Here is a 14,251-nt window from a genome sequence, read left to right on the forward strand (position 1 = left end):
TATTTCTTTTATTTTAAACTTTGTGCCCTGTGGCCTGTGCTGAGTCATGCTGGCTCTGTGCTTTTTGTAAAAGAAGGTGGCCTGTAGCCTGAAATATATAGGACAGTCCATTCTCGAGGCTCTGACCTTTAAAGATCTAACAGTCTTCCATTCAAGCAGAGATAACAGAGTTGCACAATAGAGAATAACATTTTGTGTTGTTGGAGGTTTACAGGAACATCGTGATCTGACCTATGGGGAGAGCGGCAAGAACAAAGGGTTCTGACGCCAAGAAGTTTACAACAACCAACCACATACCCTCCCCTTTTAGGGGATTCTAACTCAAGCAAGATGGTTCTTTGGGACATTAGTCTGCCATCTTCTCAGTTTGATGGCTTTCCAAATAAAGTCATTACTCCTTGTCCCAACATCTCCTGATTTATTGGCCTTTTGTGGTGAGTAGAACAAGTCTGGACTTAGTAACATTATTTCGGTGACTTTCATTTTTAGTAATATTCAAGTTACTCAGAAGGGGAGCCAAGAGGACAAAAAGACAGACAAGGCAGTTTTGCCTCAGCTTGGCTGGAGGAAGTGATCCCCACTAACTTGTAGACCCCAGATCCATCTTCTCCACAATGCTCAGGGTATATCATGGTACAAGGGGACCAGGGACTGCATCTAACATTCCAGCAGCAACCAGAAAACAACAGTGCTCTTGGTTGTGGGGAGTCTGTCTCATGGGCACATGAGATATGTTGAGTTCGAGAACCACAGGTAACCCAGACAGATCACATCAATCCTAAGATGAAACAAAGGAGCTTTCTTCCTCCAAGTTTCAGCCCTGCTGTAATAAACCACAGAAATAACGAAGCCTCTGCCTGTCCCATCCAAGTCAGTGCTGACACCAGTGGGAAAGACTTCTGTGATTGGAGGTCCTTTGTCCCCTCCATCCTGAAGACACCCAAGGTTTATGAAAAACACCAGTTTGCCAGGCTCTCGTCGTTGGCCCAGCATCAATACTTGGGGAAGTTCCTGGTATGCCCACCCCACTCACACCCTCTTTGCCTGTCTGTGCCCCCAGCACCCTGTGTTTTATCTGTGGGTACATCACAAGGACCTGGGTATGGATCTGCTACAGATTGAGTCATGCCCCTCACCCCGACCACCATAACTCTATCGAGTGTGACCTATATCTGGAGTTGGTTTTTTTAGGAGGTAATTAGGATTAAATGAGTTCATAAAAGTGGGGTCCTAATCTGATAGAATTAGTGGTCTCATAAGAGGAAGAGAGAGAAATCTCTTTCTTTCCAAATGTATGTACAGGAGAAAGGTGTGTCAAGTGAAAAATAAGAGCACAACTAAAAGTTGAGAATTATATTCTAACCCAACAAGCTTCCTGAGGACTTAAACATGGGAGACAACCTCTCAGCTTGCTCTGAGGGTTGCTCCAAGGGGTAAAGGAAGAGTCAGGATATGTAGGGTGTTTTGCAAAAAAAAAAAAAACAATCCAGGTACTCAGAATGTCAAAAATTACTGTTAATTAAAGAAAACCAAACATCTAAAGTTCATGATTTTACCACTTTCCTCTGTATGAGAAAATGTGAATTTTTGCTCAAGTATCTGGTTTCTCTCTATCCTGAATCCCCCCAGCGTGCACAGGCAGGGAGTGGAGGGGGAGGAGTTTCATGGTTTCGATGGCTGATTACTTGAGGGCAGCAGCATCCTCTGATATGGCAGGGGGCACTTTTTGTCCACAAAGAGGTGAGGTGGCAGCAAGATGACCATCCACAGACCAGCAAAGAGCTCCCACCACAAGGCGACAATGCTGGCACCCAATCTTGGACTTCCAGCCTCCAGGACTATGAGAAGATGAATGTCTGCTATTTAAGTCTCCCAGACTCTGGCATTTTGTGATGGCAGCCCGAGCTCGCTGAGATGGTGTCCACCCTCATTACCAAGTTATGAGCTCCTTGAAGGTAGAGACCTTGACTTGCTCGCCTTGTTGCCACAGCCTCAAGTGCCCAGCACATCTTTAATTCTTAAGACATGTTTGTTGTAAGGAACCCACCCATCAGAGCAGGAGATGTAAGAGATGCTGGTTGGGAAGATTCTGCTAGAGAAGGGAATGGTAACCCACTCCAGGATTCTCGCCTGGAGAATTCCATGGACAGAGGAGTCTGGAGGGCTACAGTCCATGGGGTCGCAAAGAGTCAGACATGACTGAAGCGACTTAGCATGCACGCACACAAGGCTGGAATACTTATCAGACATTGGGTGCAGATATAGAACAGGCAGCCGGACACATAAGTCTAGAACTCAAAGAAGAGGTCAGAACTAGATCAGTACATCTGTTGGTCATCAGCATACATACAGTACTTGAAGTCAGGAAATTAGGTAGATGCATTGGGGGGAATAAATAGTTAGAAAAAAGTAGGTGATAAGAATAAAGGAAAAGATGCTCAACATCACTCATTATCAGAGAAATGCAAATCAAAACCACAATGAGGTACCATTACACGCCAGTCAGGATGGCTGCTATCCAAAAGTCTACAAGCAATAAATGCTGGAGAGGGTGTGGAGAAAAGGGAACCCTCTTACACTGTTGGTGGGAATGCAAACTAGTACAGCCACTATGGAAACCAGTGCGGAGATTTCTTAAAAAACTGGAAATAGAACTGCCATATGACCTAGCAATCCCACTTCTGGGCATACACACTGAGGAAACCAGATCTGAAAGAGACACGTGCACCCCAATGTTCATCACAGCACTGTTTATAATAGCCAGGACATGGAAGCAACCTAGATGCCCATCAGCAGATGAATGGATAAGGAAGCTGTGGTACATATACACCATGGAATATTACTCAGCCATTAAAAAGAATTCATTTGAATCAGTTCTAATGAGATGGATGAAACTGGAGCCCATTATACAGAGTGAAGTAAGCCAGAAAGATAAAGAACATTACAGCATACTAACACATATATATGGAATTTAGAAAGATGGTAACGACAACCCTATATGCAAAACAGAAAAAGAGACACAGCAGTACAGAACAGACTTTTGAACTCTGTGGGAGAAGGTGAGGGTGGGATGTTTCGAAAGAACAGCATGTATATTATCTATGGTGAAACAGGTCAACAGCCCAGGTGGGATGCATGAGACAAGTGCTCGGGCCTGGCGCACTGGGAAGACCCAGAGGAATCGGGTGGAGAGGGAGGTGGGAGGGGGGATCGGGATGGGGAATACGTGTAAATCTATGGCTGATTCATATCAATGTATGACAAAACCCACTGGAAAAAAATAAATAAATAAATAAAGGAGGGGAAAAAAAAAAAAGAATAAAGTGCAGGACTTCCCAAGTGGGGCAGGGGATAAGAATCTGCCCCCTGCCAATGCAGGGGGCACAGGTTTGAGCCCTAGTCTGGGAGGATTCCACCTGCTGCAGAGCAACTAAGCTCGAGGGCCACTTCTGAGCCCACGCACCCTAGGGCCCATGCTCCACAATAAGAGAAGCCACCACAACAAGAAGCCCGCACACCGCAACAAAGAGTGACCCCGCCTGCCACAGTCAGAGAAAGCCCGCACAAAGCGATGAAGACCCAGGGCAGCCGTAAACAAATAAATACTTTTAATTATATATACAAAGGATAAGGTACAGACAAATACTGTTTGAGATACCTAGAATACTCAGATTTATAGAGTCAGAAAGTACACAGGTAGTTTCCAGGGACTAGGGGTTGGGGGTGTGGGGAGGCGGGATGGAGAGTTAGTGTTTGATGGGAACTGTGTTTCAGTTTAGGAAGGTGAAAACTTTGGGAGGTGGATGATGGAGAGAGAGTTGCTCAACAACGGAAATGTACTCAGTGCCACTGAAATGTACGGTTTAATATGGTTAAAATAATATGTTTTAAATTATGTGACTTTGATCACAATTAAAAATATTAAAACTAAAATATTAAAATAATTAAAAAATTAGATACCATTTTACACACACACACACACATAAAAGAAGAGGCCCTGGGACACTTCAATTTCTAGAATCACATATGCAAGAAGCAGCCAATCGGGAGCCTAAGAAGACACAAGAAGTGAGGAGGGAATCCAGGTAAGTTTGGCATTTCAGAAACCAAGAGGAAATCAACATGTTTCCTGTTGCATAAAATGAAGATTCTGACAAAATAGGAATTCATATAGCTGCTTTCTAGGGATAGGAGCAGCAGAAGAGACTTTTAGACCTCAAATGAGCAAACTGAAGGAAAAAAGTCCCCGAGGGTATGCAACTCCCCTGGGTAAAGGGCCAAGACGAGACTCCAAGACTAAACCAGCCTGCGGGCAGGCAGCCCTGCGATCTCGACCTGTGGCTCGCCAGGCTCCCCCTGCCCTGACACGAGCAGTGAGCACGCGCAGGGTATTTAGCGAACAGCAAAGCTGGTTACGATCTCTTCATGCCTGAGCGCTGCGCCAGCACACGGGCTGGGCGGACAGGCCAGACCTTTAAACCACCAGTGGAAATTAGGTTTCTGCGACTAAAGGAAGGAGCCCCCAGGTCTTTAAAATTAAAAAGAAGCAAAGCCATCAATTACTAACAGGAGAGATTGGGTAGACAGGCACCAGTTAGAATTCAATGGGAGAGGCAGAAGAAAACACAGAGAGAAACTTCCCTATCTAGCACAAAAGCAAAACAAATGTAGACGTTTCCATAATAAAATGGCTTATGTACTAACTAGTGTACAATACCTGTCCTCCTGGTGCACTAGAATCTCTATTTCAGAAATGAACTTTTGGGACTTCCCCGGTGGTCCAGTGGTTAAGACTCTGTGCTTCCAATGCAGAGGACATAGGTTTGATCCCTGGTTGGGGAACTAAGATTCCTCGTGCTATGGGTGGGGTTTGACCAAAAAAAAGAAAAAGAAAAGAAAGCATTTATAACTGTATCCTCTGCAGGAGGGTTTGGAGTTTGGGTAAAGGTGAACAGAACCAGAACCAGGAGATATGGAATTATCCATTGGATGAATTAAATTTCCAAACCAAAATTCAGCACATCTGACCCTGTGACGCTCTTCCTGATAACTCCACTCTGAATTATGTTTTTGCCTCTGCAGTTTTTCTGAATAATTCTGCATATAAAATCACATTGTTCTTATCTACCTTTGTACCTAAGTGCCACTGAACCATTCCTGGTCTGGCAGACAGTCAGAAAGTGATTACTGAACCAACCAATAATCAAACAATGAATGGATCAGGATATCTGACATTTGGTTTGTCCTTGAAAATCTGAGATGAGTACTTCCCTTAAGAATATTGCTGCAGAATATTCTATCAGAAAGGCTGAGATTTTCAAGGGCATTAAGCATACTGAAAATGTATCACTGCATTATGTAACTAGAACATTTGAGGTGTATCTGCAGCAGAGTCAGGCATAAGAATCCAATGCATAGATAAACAAAAGAATATATATACAAACACATATATGCATATGCACATATATATATACATGCATATATACTCAAAAGTGTATATATACATACATATACTTGTCTTTATATATTTGTATGTCTATATATACACAGAAAGAGAGAAAAAATATTCTTTCACTGTCTTTATGGACCAGGAAGACATACACATGGCTAAAATTAATATTCAATAACATTATTAACAATATTATAATTCAACTTACTTGAATTGTAATTTTTCTACCATTTAAAATTTTTCTACTATGTATAAGCTGGGAATAGAATGAAAATATCTTATACTTTTGAGATTTCAATACCTTCTAGACTGATTTTCATATTTAAATTATTTCAACTTGCTTCTTCAACTTTAAATCTAATGAGAGCTGCATCTCTTTTCTTATACAGCAATAAGCACTCTCTGTGTTCAACAAATAGGTATGTTAATAGGGCTTTGTAACTGATCCAGCTCTACTTCTTAGGGAGTCCTTGGAGAGGAGATGGGAGGAGGTGAAGATTAGTCTACAGACAGAGAGGCAAGAGGCCAAGGGATTGCATACTGGAAGGTCTCACTTCTGTCTCTGAGGTGGAAGGGAAGCCACCGCTGAAAGTGAAGATGGTGGAGGCTAGAAGAGCTTTGCAATCAGTTGTTAGCTTTGAACTGTCCACAGGGAAAAGGAAAGTTACACAGAGATCACAGGAGGACTAAGCTCTGTGTCAAGAGCTGAGGAAGGACTGTGTTAATTTATCACGGCCAAGGTTTAGGTGATTTTTCCCATTGGTGTCTCAACATCCTGATCAGAGGAAAGGATGTGAAGATGTGTGAGTGAGTCCAGGTTACAGTCTGTCTGGGGGGATGTAACACACCAGATGGCCAGAGACCTGAGGGTACTAATAAGAGATGTACTGAAGACAGAGAAGCAGGTAGATGTCTAGGTGATAAAAGAAATGAAGACAGGAAAAAGTTGATAAGACTATAATACATGTGTCAAAGGACTAAAGGTCGTAACACTGGACATTAAGATTTTGGAAGGTGTATTATGAGCCAACTATTGTGTGAAGTGTTTCACATACGTTATTCCATTACATAACTATGAAGCCTGCACTATGACTGTCTCTATTATGAGCTCAAAGAGGTTGGGTAAGTTATCAAGGTCATACTGCTAATAAATTATAGAACTAACAGGACTCAGCCCTCTTCTCTATTATATTAGGAGACCACATAACAAATAGTTACAGTGAGATTAAGAAATTGTTTTGAGTTCAGAAAGCTGTGATCTGGGAAAGAAATTTTGGATGAAAAGGAGAAACTGCTGGAGGACTGAAGTTCTAGAAGTTGGTAGCTGGCTGGCACAAGCATGGGAGGAACCTGATTACTAATTTGGAGCAGAGAGCTGGAAATTTGAAAATGTCTTTAATAAACTACAAAGATGTCACCAATGCTTCCGGGTTATTTGTAACTTAGACTGAAAATAAAAAGTAGCCATGAGTGGCTATGCCAACCCAAATCTATGCAATACACAATCACTACTACTGTGAATCTGAATACATAGCAGTAAACATCCAGCACACAGTGGAAATAAAGATCATATTACTATGGAAGATCACATAGACAAAATGCTTTCTTAAGAAAACCTTACTTTCGGTCTTTCCTTTCTATTTGAATTCTACTTCCTGGCCTAAATATAATAAACAACTTATTTTCAATTCCTACTTAATGATTCAATCCTCCGCGTGTAAAGTTTCACACAACCCATGCTGGTTCCTCCATCTGAAAGGTCCAACCATCAGTGGCATTCATGCAAACTCTCCCTTGTCTGGACCTAATTCCACACATTCTATGCAAAGTTTTTCTTTCTTTTCCAAACATAAGTATAGCATGGCCACCAAATCTGCAAGTGGTTGAATCTGAGAAACACGAAAACTGCAGAGGCCAAGGGCTGAGTGTACTATGCCATTTCATACAAGGAATTTGAGCAGCTGCAAATTTTGATATGAGGAGAGACTCAATCTTCCCCAGAAACTGAGGGACAACAGTCTACACTACCTATGCTCCAAAATCCCCAGCATGCTTACTTATACTTCAAATGCCTCTCCTGTCTTTCATGTGGAGTGTGGAAGTCGCTCAGTTCTTTCCAATTCTTTGTGATCCCATGGAATTCTCCAAGCCAGGATACTGGAGTGGACAGCCTTTCCCTTCTCCAGGGGATATTCCCAACCCAGGGATCGAACCCAGGTTTCCAGCATTGCAGGCGGATTCTTTACCAGCTGAGCCACAAGGGAAGCCCTTGTCTTTCATAGCTACAGCCATAATTATAAAACAACAGCTCACAATCATTGAGAACATATTCCCCGTCAGGCTTAGCATGGGTCCTTTTAAATAGATTTTCTCTAACCTTCACACATCTTCTATGTAGAGCACAATTGGTATCAGATCCATTTTATAGATGAAGAAACTGAGGTTCAGAGAGATTAAGTTACATGTTCAAGGTCGCACAATCAAACAGGAGGAAACCCAGTACTGAGACACAGTGATACCTATTATTAATCTTGTACCCAACCCCAAGTTTTCCACACTTACATATTTATATTCTGTATATCTTGAGTGTTTCTTAACAAGTAAGGACAGGTCAAGATCTGAGTCCAAATCATCTTTGTGTTTCCTAGAGTGAGCATGACAGTGCTTTGCCCATAGGAGGCTCTGCAAAGATTCTGAATGAAGGGGAAAATTAATCAGCTTATAGTATTTAATAAAGAAAATTTTGTTCCTGGGCATACAAATAATTGTAGGAGAGGGTAAATTATCAGAAGAAAAATAATTTAAAAGTGAGGAAAAGTTGTTAATGTAGAAGAAAAACGGCTGCCTTGGAAATGAACCAAGATCATTCTGTCCTTCTTGAGGTTGCACCCAAGTATTGCATTTCTTTTGTTGACTCTGAAGCCTATCCCATTTCTTCTAAGGGATTCTTGCCCACAGTAGTAGACATAGTCTCCATCTGAATTAAATTTGCCTATTCCTATCCATTTTAGTTCACTGATTTCTAAAATGTCAGTGTTCACTCTTGCCATCTCCTGCTTGACCACATCCAACGTGCCTTGATTCATGGACTTAACATTCCAGGCTCCTATGCACTATTGCTGTTTACAGCATCAGACTTTACTGTCACAGCCAGATACGTCCACAAGTGAGCCTCGTTTACACTTTGGCCCAACCTCTTCATTCTTTCTGAAGATATTTCTCCACTCTTCCCCAGTAGCATATTGGATACCCGAATAGTCATTGGAAGGACTGATGCTGAAGCTGAAGCTCCAACCCTTTGGCCACCTGATATGAAGAGCCAACTCATTGGGAAAGACCCTGATGCTGGGAAAGATTGAGGGCAGGAGGAGAAGGGGACGACAGAGGGTGAGATGGTTGGACGGTATCGCTGACTCAGTGGACATGATTTTGAGCAAACTCTGGGAGATACTGACGAACAGGGACACCTGGTGTGCTGCAGTTCAAGAGGTCACAAAGAGCTGGACATGACTTAGCGACTGAACTACAACAACAGAAGAAAAGTGGACCTTCAGCCTATCAGGGACACTAAAGCGACCTGAGCCATCCCAGTGCTGCAGAAGCCTCACTAATTCCACTCACCGTAAATATTCACACACGCTGTGTTAGTGAATGTGTGCATGTCTTCACAATGTTGTTTTCTGACCCATAAGAGTTTGATTTTCACTTTAAAATTTTTATTGTATTTTTCTTATCTCACTCCTTAATACCTAAGCAATGCACAGCCCATCAATGGAATGTATATATATATATTTTTCCAAAGCTAAGTAATGTCACAAAGGTCATCTATCAATGCAGTGATACATAATTTAAATCAAAGCTTTTATTTTTCTAAATTAAATGTTATAACCTAGACCAGTGGTGGTACTACACTGCCTGATAGCTAAGGAAGGAGAGGAAATACGCCTTATGGTATATTGTTTTTTAAAAAGATGCCTTGTGTATATGTAGGTGTGCAAGAGTTTATATGTCCACACATGCAAATTAAAAGCACACATGAGGCATGATCACTACATGTAATGCTGAACATTCGGACTTTAGTCTCAAGATTTTTTTGCACAGACATTATAGAACAGCACTGGACAGCATAAACATATTGTGAGCCACATGTGTAATTTAAATTTTCTAGAAGCCACAGTAAAAGAAAATAAAGCAAAACAGATGAAATTAATTCTAATAATATTAGTGTATTTTACTTAATATATCTGAAATACTATCGTTTCAACCTATAATCAATAGAAAAATATTAATAAGTGCTTATTATTTTTAAATGTCTAATAGCTGTCACATCAGATGGTACACAATGGAATGTTCCAGATGGAAAGACTCACAAGGATTACATACTTTAATGCCATTAATTTACATATTAGACACTAAAGACCGGAAAGGCTGAGTGGTTTGTTTCATTCCACGCATTTCTAACGTAAGAGACTTCGTTCCTCTCTATGGCCTGTTCCCTTATTGTTTCTTGTTTGAATGTAGGCAGAAGGAGGTAGGTTGGAAGAAGGTAAAATCATAGTCATTTAAACTTCCTGAAATAGAAATACTTTAATGGTACCAGGAAGTTCAAAACTCTCATTTCACAAATGAAAAAACTCAGAAAGAGGAATGGAGTCATATGTTAGGAGAGTTTCATGCTCCAAGCTTTGAGGTGAGAAATCTGAGGCTCTGATTGTGAAGCTGCTTCTTAGAAGGTCCCTGAGCCCCACATGGAGTGGGCACCCCAACCCTGAGGTAATAACCATTAGTTCTTCAGTTCAAGTTCAATCCTCCATATTCAAATGGGCAGACGGTCTCTTACAAGGACACTTGTCACTGGATTTAGGGCCCACCCTAAGTCAGATGGTGTCACCTGGATATCTTACCTTAACTACATCTGCAAGGAGCCTTCTTCCAAATAAAGTCACATCCTGAGGTTCTGGGCAGATGGATCTTTTGGGGGCAACTATTCAACCCATGATAGTAGATATTTCTCTTTCTTATTTCTTTGATAGGATTGTTTTTCCATTATCAATTGGTAATAAGCAGAAGAGAAAATAGCATGACTTGCCAAAAAATCTATGTAAATCCATGGCTGATTCATGTCAATGTATGGCAAAAACCACTACAATATTGTAAAGTAATTAGCCTCCAACTAATAAAAATAAATGGGAAAAAAAAAGCAGGAAAAAGAAAAAACTTTGACTAGGATGATCTCCTGCTGTGGGCAGGAGCAAAAGAAGAGGGATGAACAAACACCCCAGAGATGAACATTATCTAAAAGTTTTGTTTTTAAGTATCAGATAAGACCAGGAGTTCAATGCCATTGGACTCAATAAAGTTCCTTTCTTTTCAGCTCAGTAGCTAGAGGTGTGGGAATTTCCAGGTGGCTCTAGAGGTAAAGAACCTACCTGCCAATGCAGGAGACTTAAGATAGTTTGATCCCTGGGTGGGGAAGATCCCCTGGAGAACAGCATGACAACCCACTCCAGTATTCTTATCTGGAGAATCCCATGGTCAGAGGAGCCTGGAGGGCTATAGTCCATAAGGTTGCAAAGAGTCAGACATGACTGAAGAGACTTAGCAGACATGCACAGCTAAGGATGCGTGACAAAGATTCTGTTTGTCTGCCTGCGTGCTAAGTCGTTTCAGCCGTGTCCAACTCTTTGTGACCCTATGGACCGTAGCCTGCCAGGCTCCTCTGTCCATGGAATTCTCCAGGCAAGAATACTGGAGTGGGTTGTTGCGTCCTTTTCCAGAGGATCTTGCCGACCGAGGGATCGAATCTGCATCTCTTACGTCTCCTTCATTGGCAGGCGGGTTCTTTACCACTAGCGCTACCACAAGCAAAAAAGCATCTAAGCACAATGCAAATAAATTAGTGTTTACCCCAGGTTTGTTCCCTTTAATAGCTGGGGAAAAATATTTCCTATTTGTTGTCAGCTCTAAGAAATTAGGTCTCCCCTGGTGGCTCAGTGGTAAAGAATCCAGCTTCCAATGCAGGAGATGCAGGTTGGATCCCTGGGTGGGAAAGATCCCCTGGAGAAGGAAACGGCAACCCACTCCAGGATTTTTGCCTGGGAAATCCCACAGACAGTGGAGCCTGGTGGGCTACAGCCCGTGGGGTCCAAAAGAGTCAGACACGACATAGCGACTAAACGACTGAGAAATTATCTTTCACAGCACAGAAACACTCCTTATAGCACTAATCCTGGAGAAGGATGATTTCCACATCCTTAATTTCACCCAGAAATTCAAAAGTAAGCCAAGGCAGTAATGTTATGCATCAAGCTGCCATTCTACATGTACTGAAGATGATCCAGAAGCCCTAATTCTGTGCGTGGGGAGTTGGGCAGGAAATGTACATTGCTTGCAGGTAAAGGTTTTCTTTCTTGGGGCATCATTCAGCACGGTGATCTTAAGCTCAATTATTAATGCCTTCTCTGCATTCATAATACATCTGATCACTTTACAAAAAACTACTCAAGCATCAATAGTCTCCACAATTCACTTGTGTGTAAAAGCTGCTAAGGAAGGAGTCATCGACACAGAGAAAAGATATGGATGCAGGATTCCATCACCTACATCCCCTCATCACCTTGAAATCACTTGCTGCATTTTAACTTGTATAGATTTGTAGAGTTTCCTGGAGATAGATCTAGAGGCCAGTCATATGGCTCTATTCCTCCTCCCCATTTTGATGGTGGATAATCTTTTCAAAGGGAAGGGCAGCACTTTCCCTGGGGCTCATGTGTAAAGTGCTTGACTAATACAGCAAATGAGATTCTCCTCCATCTGATGAACAGATAGTGTGCCTACTAGGTCTGCTCTCCCAAACCAGGACAAAGCATTTGCATTTGTGTGATTTCTGAGAGATCCACTTAGCCAAGGCACCAAGAAAGAGAAGGTGGCTTAGAAAATGATTTGCAATAAATCTTGATCGTGACCTTTCTCCAAAGACCTGGACACAAGTGGTGAGAATGACTGGGGAAAATTTGCTCTCTGTAACTTCCTCTCTCAAAAGAACCCTCCCCACCAACACACACAGACACACTCAACACACATCAGTCAACACTCAGACATACTTACGTTCCGAGACACCCCACCCCCTGGCCAAGCTATCAAAATCCCATTCTCTTGTAGTGAATGTACACTAAATATTCATTAAAGCTGATTCCTGGGAAGTTCCTGGTGGTCCAGTGGTTAGGACTCTGCACGTCCACTGCAGGGGACATGGGTTTGCTCCCTGGTGGAGGAGCTAAGACCCCACATGAGAAAGCACAGACAAAAAAAACCAAAAGTAATACAAAATTTTTTAAATAATTATTAAAAAACTAAACGATTCCCACTGAAAGAGTGGCTACAACATTCCAGAAAGAGCCTCTGACTTTAATTTGAAAGTTTTGCGTATTCCCCTGGTTTTATCACTTAACTGAAAAGACAATGCCAAAGAATGTTGAAACTGCCTTACAGTTGTGTTCATTTCATATGGCAGCAAGGTTATGCCCGAAATTCTTCAAGCTAGTCTTCAACAGTACATGAACCAAGAACTTTCAGAAGCTGGGTTTCAAAGAAGTGGAGGAACCAGAGTTCAAATTGTCAATATTTGGTGGATCATGGAGAAAGCAAAGGTGTACCAGAGAAACATCTGCTTTATTGACTATGCTAAATCCTTTGACTATGTGGATCCCAACAAACTGTGGAAAATTCTTCAAGAGATGGGAATATCAGACCACCTTACCTGTCTTCCGAGAAACCAGGTCAAGAGGCAACAGTTAGAACCAGATGTGGGACAACAGACTAGTTTTAAATTGGGAGGAGTATGATAAGGCTGTATATAAGGCTCAATGGGAATGAATTTGAGCAAACTCCAGGAGATAGGGGAGGATAGAGAAGCCTGGTATGCTGTAGTCCACGGGGTTACAAAATCAGGCAAGGCTTAGTAAGTGAACAACAACAACAGATTCTGGGGCTCCTAAAAATTCCTCTGCATCTTCAGTGATCCCCTCATCAACTTTGATGTCATGGCCAGGAAGACATTTAATACTTTGGATAAGTAGTTAATAGACATGGCTTTTGTGCATGTGTTTGAAAAGCAATGTTTAAAAAGGGAAGCTTAAAGAGTGTGTATGTGTGTGTGTGTGTATGTATATATGAGTGTATATATATATGTGTGTATGTGTGTGTGTGTGTACTTGGTCATGTATATGTGTGTGTGAGCTTGGTCACTTAGTCATGTCCAACTCTTTGCGACCCCATGGACTATATAGCCTGCCAGATTCCTCTGACAATGGGATTCTCCAGGCAAGAATACTGGAGTAGGTTGCCATTTCTTCCTCCAGGGTATCTTCCTGACCCAGGGATCAAACCTGCATCTCCTGCATTGCAGACAGATTCTTTACTGCTGAGCTGCTGGGGAAGCCTATATATATATATATATATATATAAAACCAAATCACTTTGCTATACATCTGAAACTAAAACAGTATTACAAATCAACTATACTTCCAGTTTCAAAAGTTAAGATGTTAAAAATAAAAATTAAAAAGGGACCTTAGGAGGTCAAACTATAATCTAGTCAAATTTGAGAGTTGGAAAGGCTGAGTTCTGACATACCTTGTAGGGGTCCCCATCACCACCTGCCAAAAAGAGTGTCAGTGACCTGGGCCCTTTTCTAAAGGTTCCGGACTTCTGAGCAACCTTCTTAGCCTCTGTCATAAGAGATGCCATGCAGAACTGTGAGAAAGTCCAGCAATGAAAATTGAGGACATTTCTAAAAGATCC

At 41.8% G+C, this 14,251-nt stretch overlaps 1 protein-coding gene and 1 non-coding gene across 4 annotated transcripts in view; one reads left to right on the plus strand and one right to left on the minus strand.

Annotated features, from left to right (window-relative positions):
• ZMAT4 (zinc finger matrin-type 4) overlaps nt 1-14,251 on the minus strand; it is a 361,620-nt gene that overhangs the window by 91,019 nt on the left and 256,350 nt on the right. The gene's annotated exons all lie outside the window — the stretch shown is intronic.
• On the plus strand, nt 4,770-4,842 carry TRNAG-UCC. The gene has a single exon. It is a non-coding gene; the product is annotated as a tRNA-Gly (tRNA).

Source organism: Cervus elaphus, chromosome 32 (assembly GCF_910594005.1).
Source record: "Cervus elaphus chromosome 32, mCerEla1.1, whole genome shotgun sequence".
Taxonomy (NCBI): Eukaryota; Metazoa; Chordata; class Mammalia; order Artiodactyla; family Cervidae; genus Cervus; species Cervus elaphus.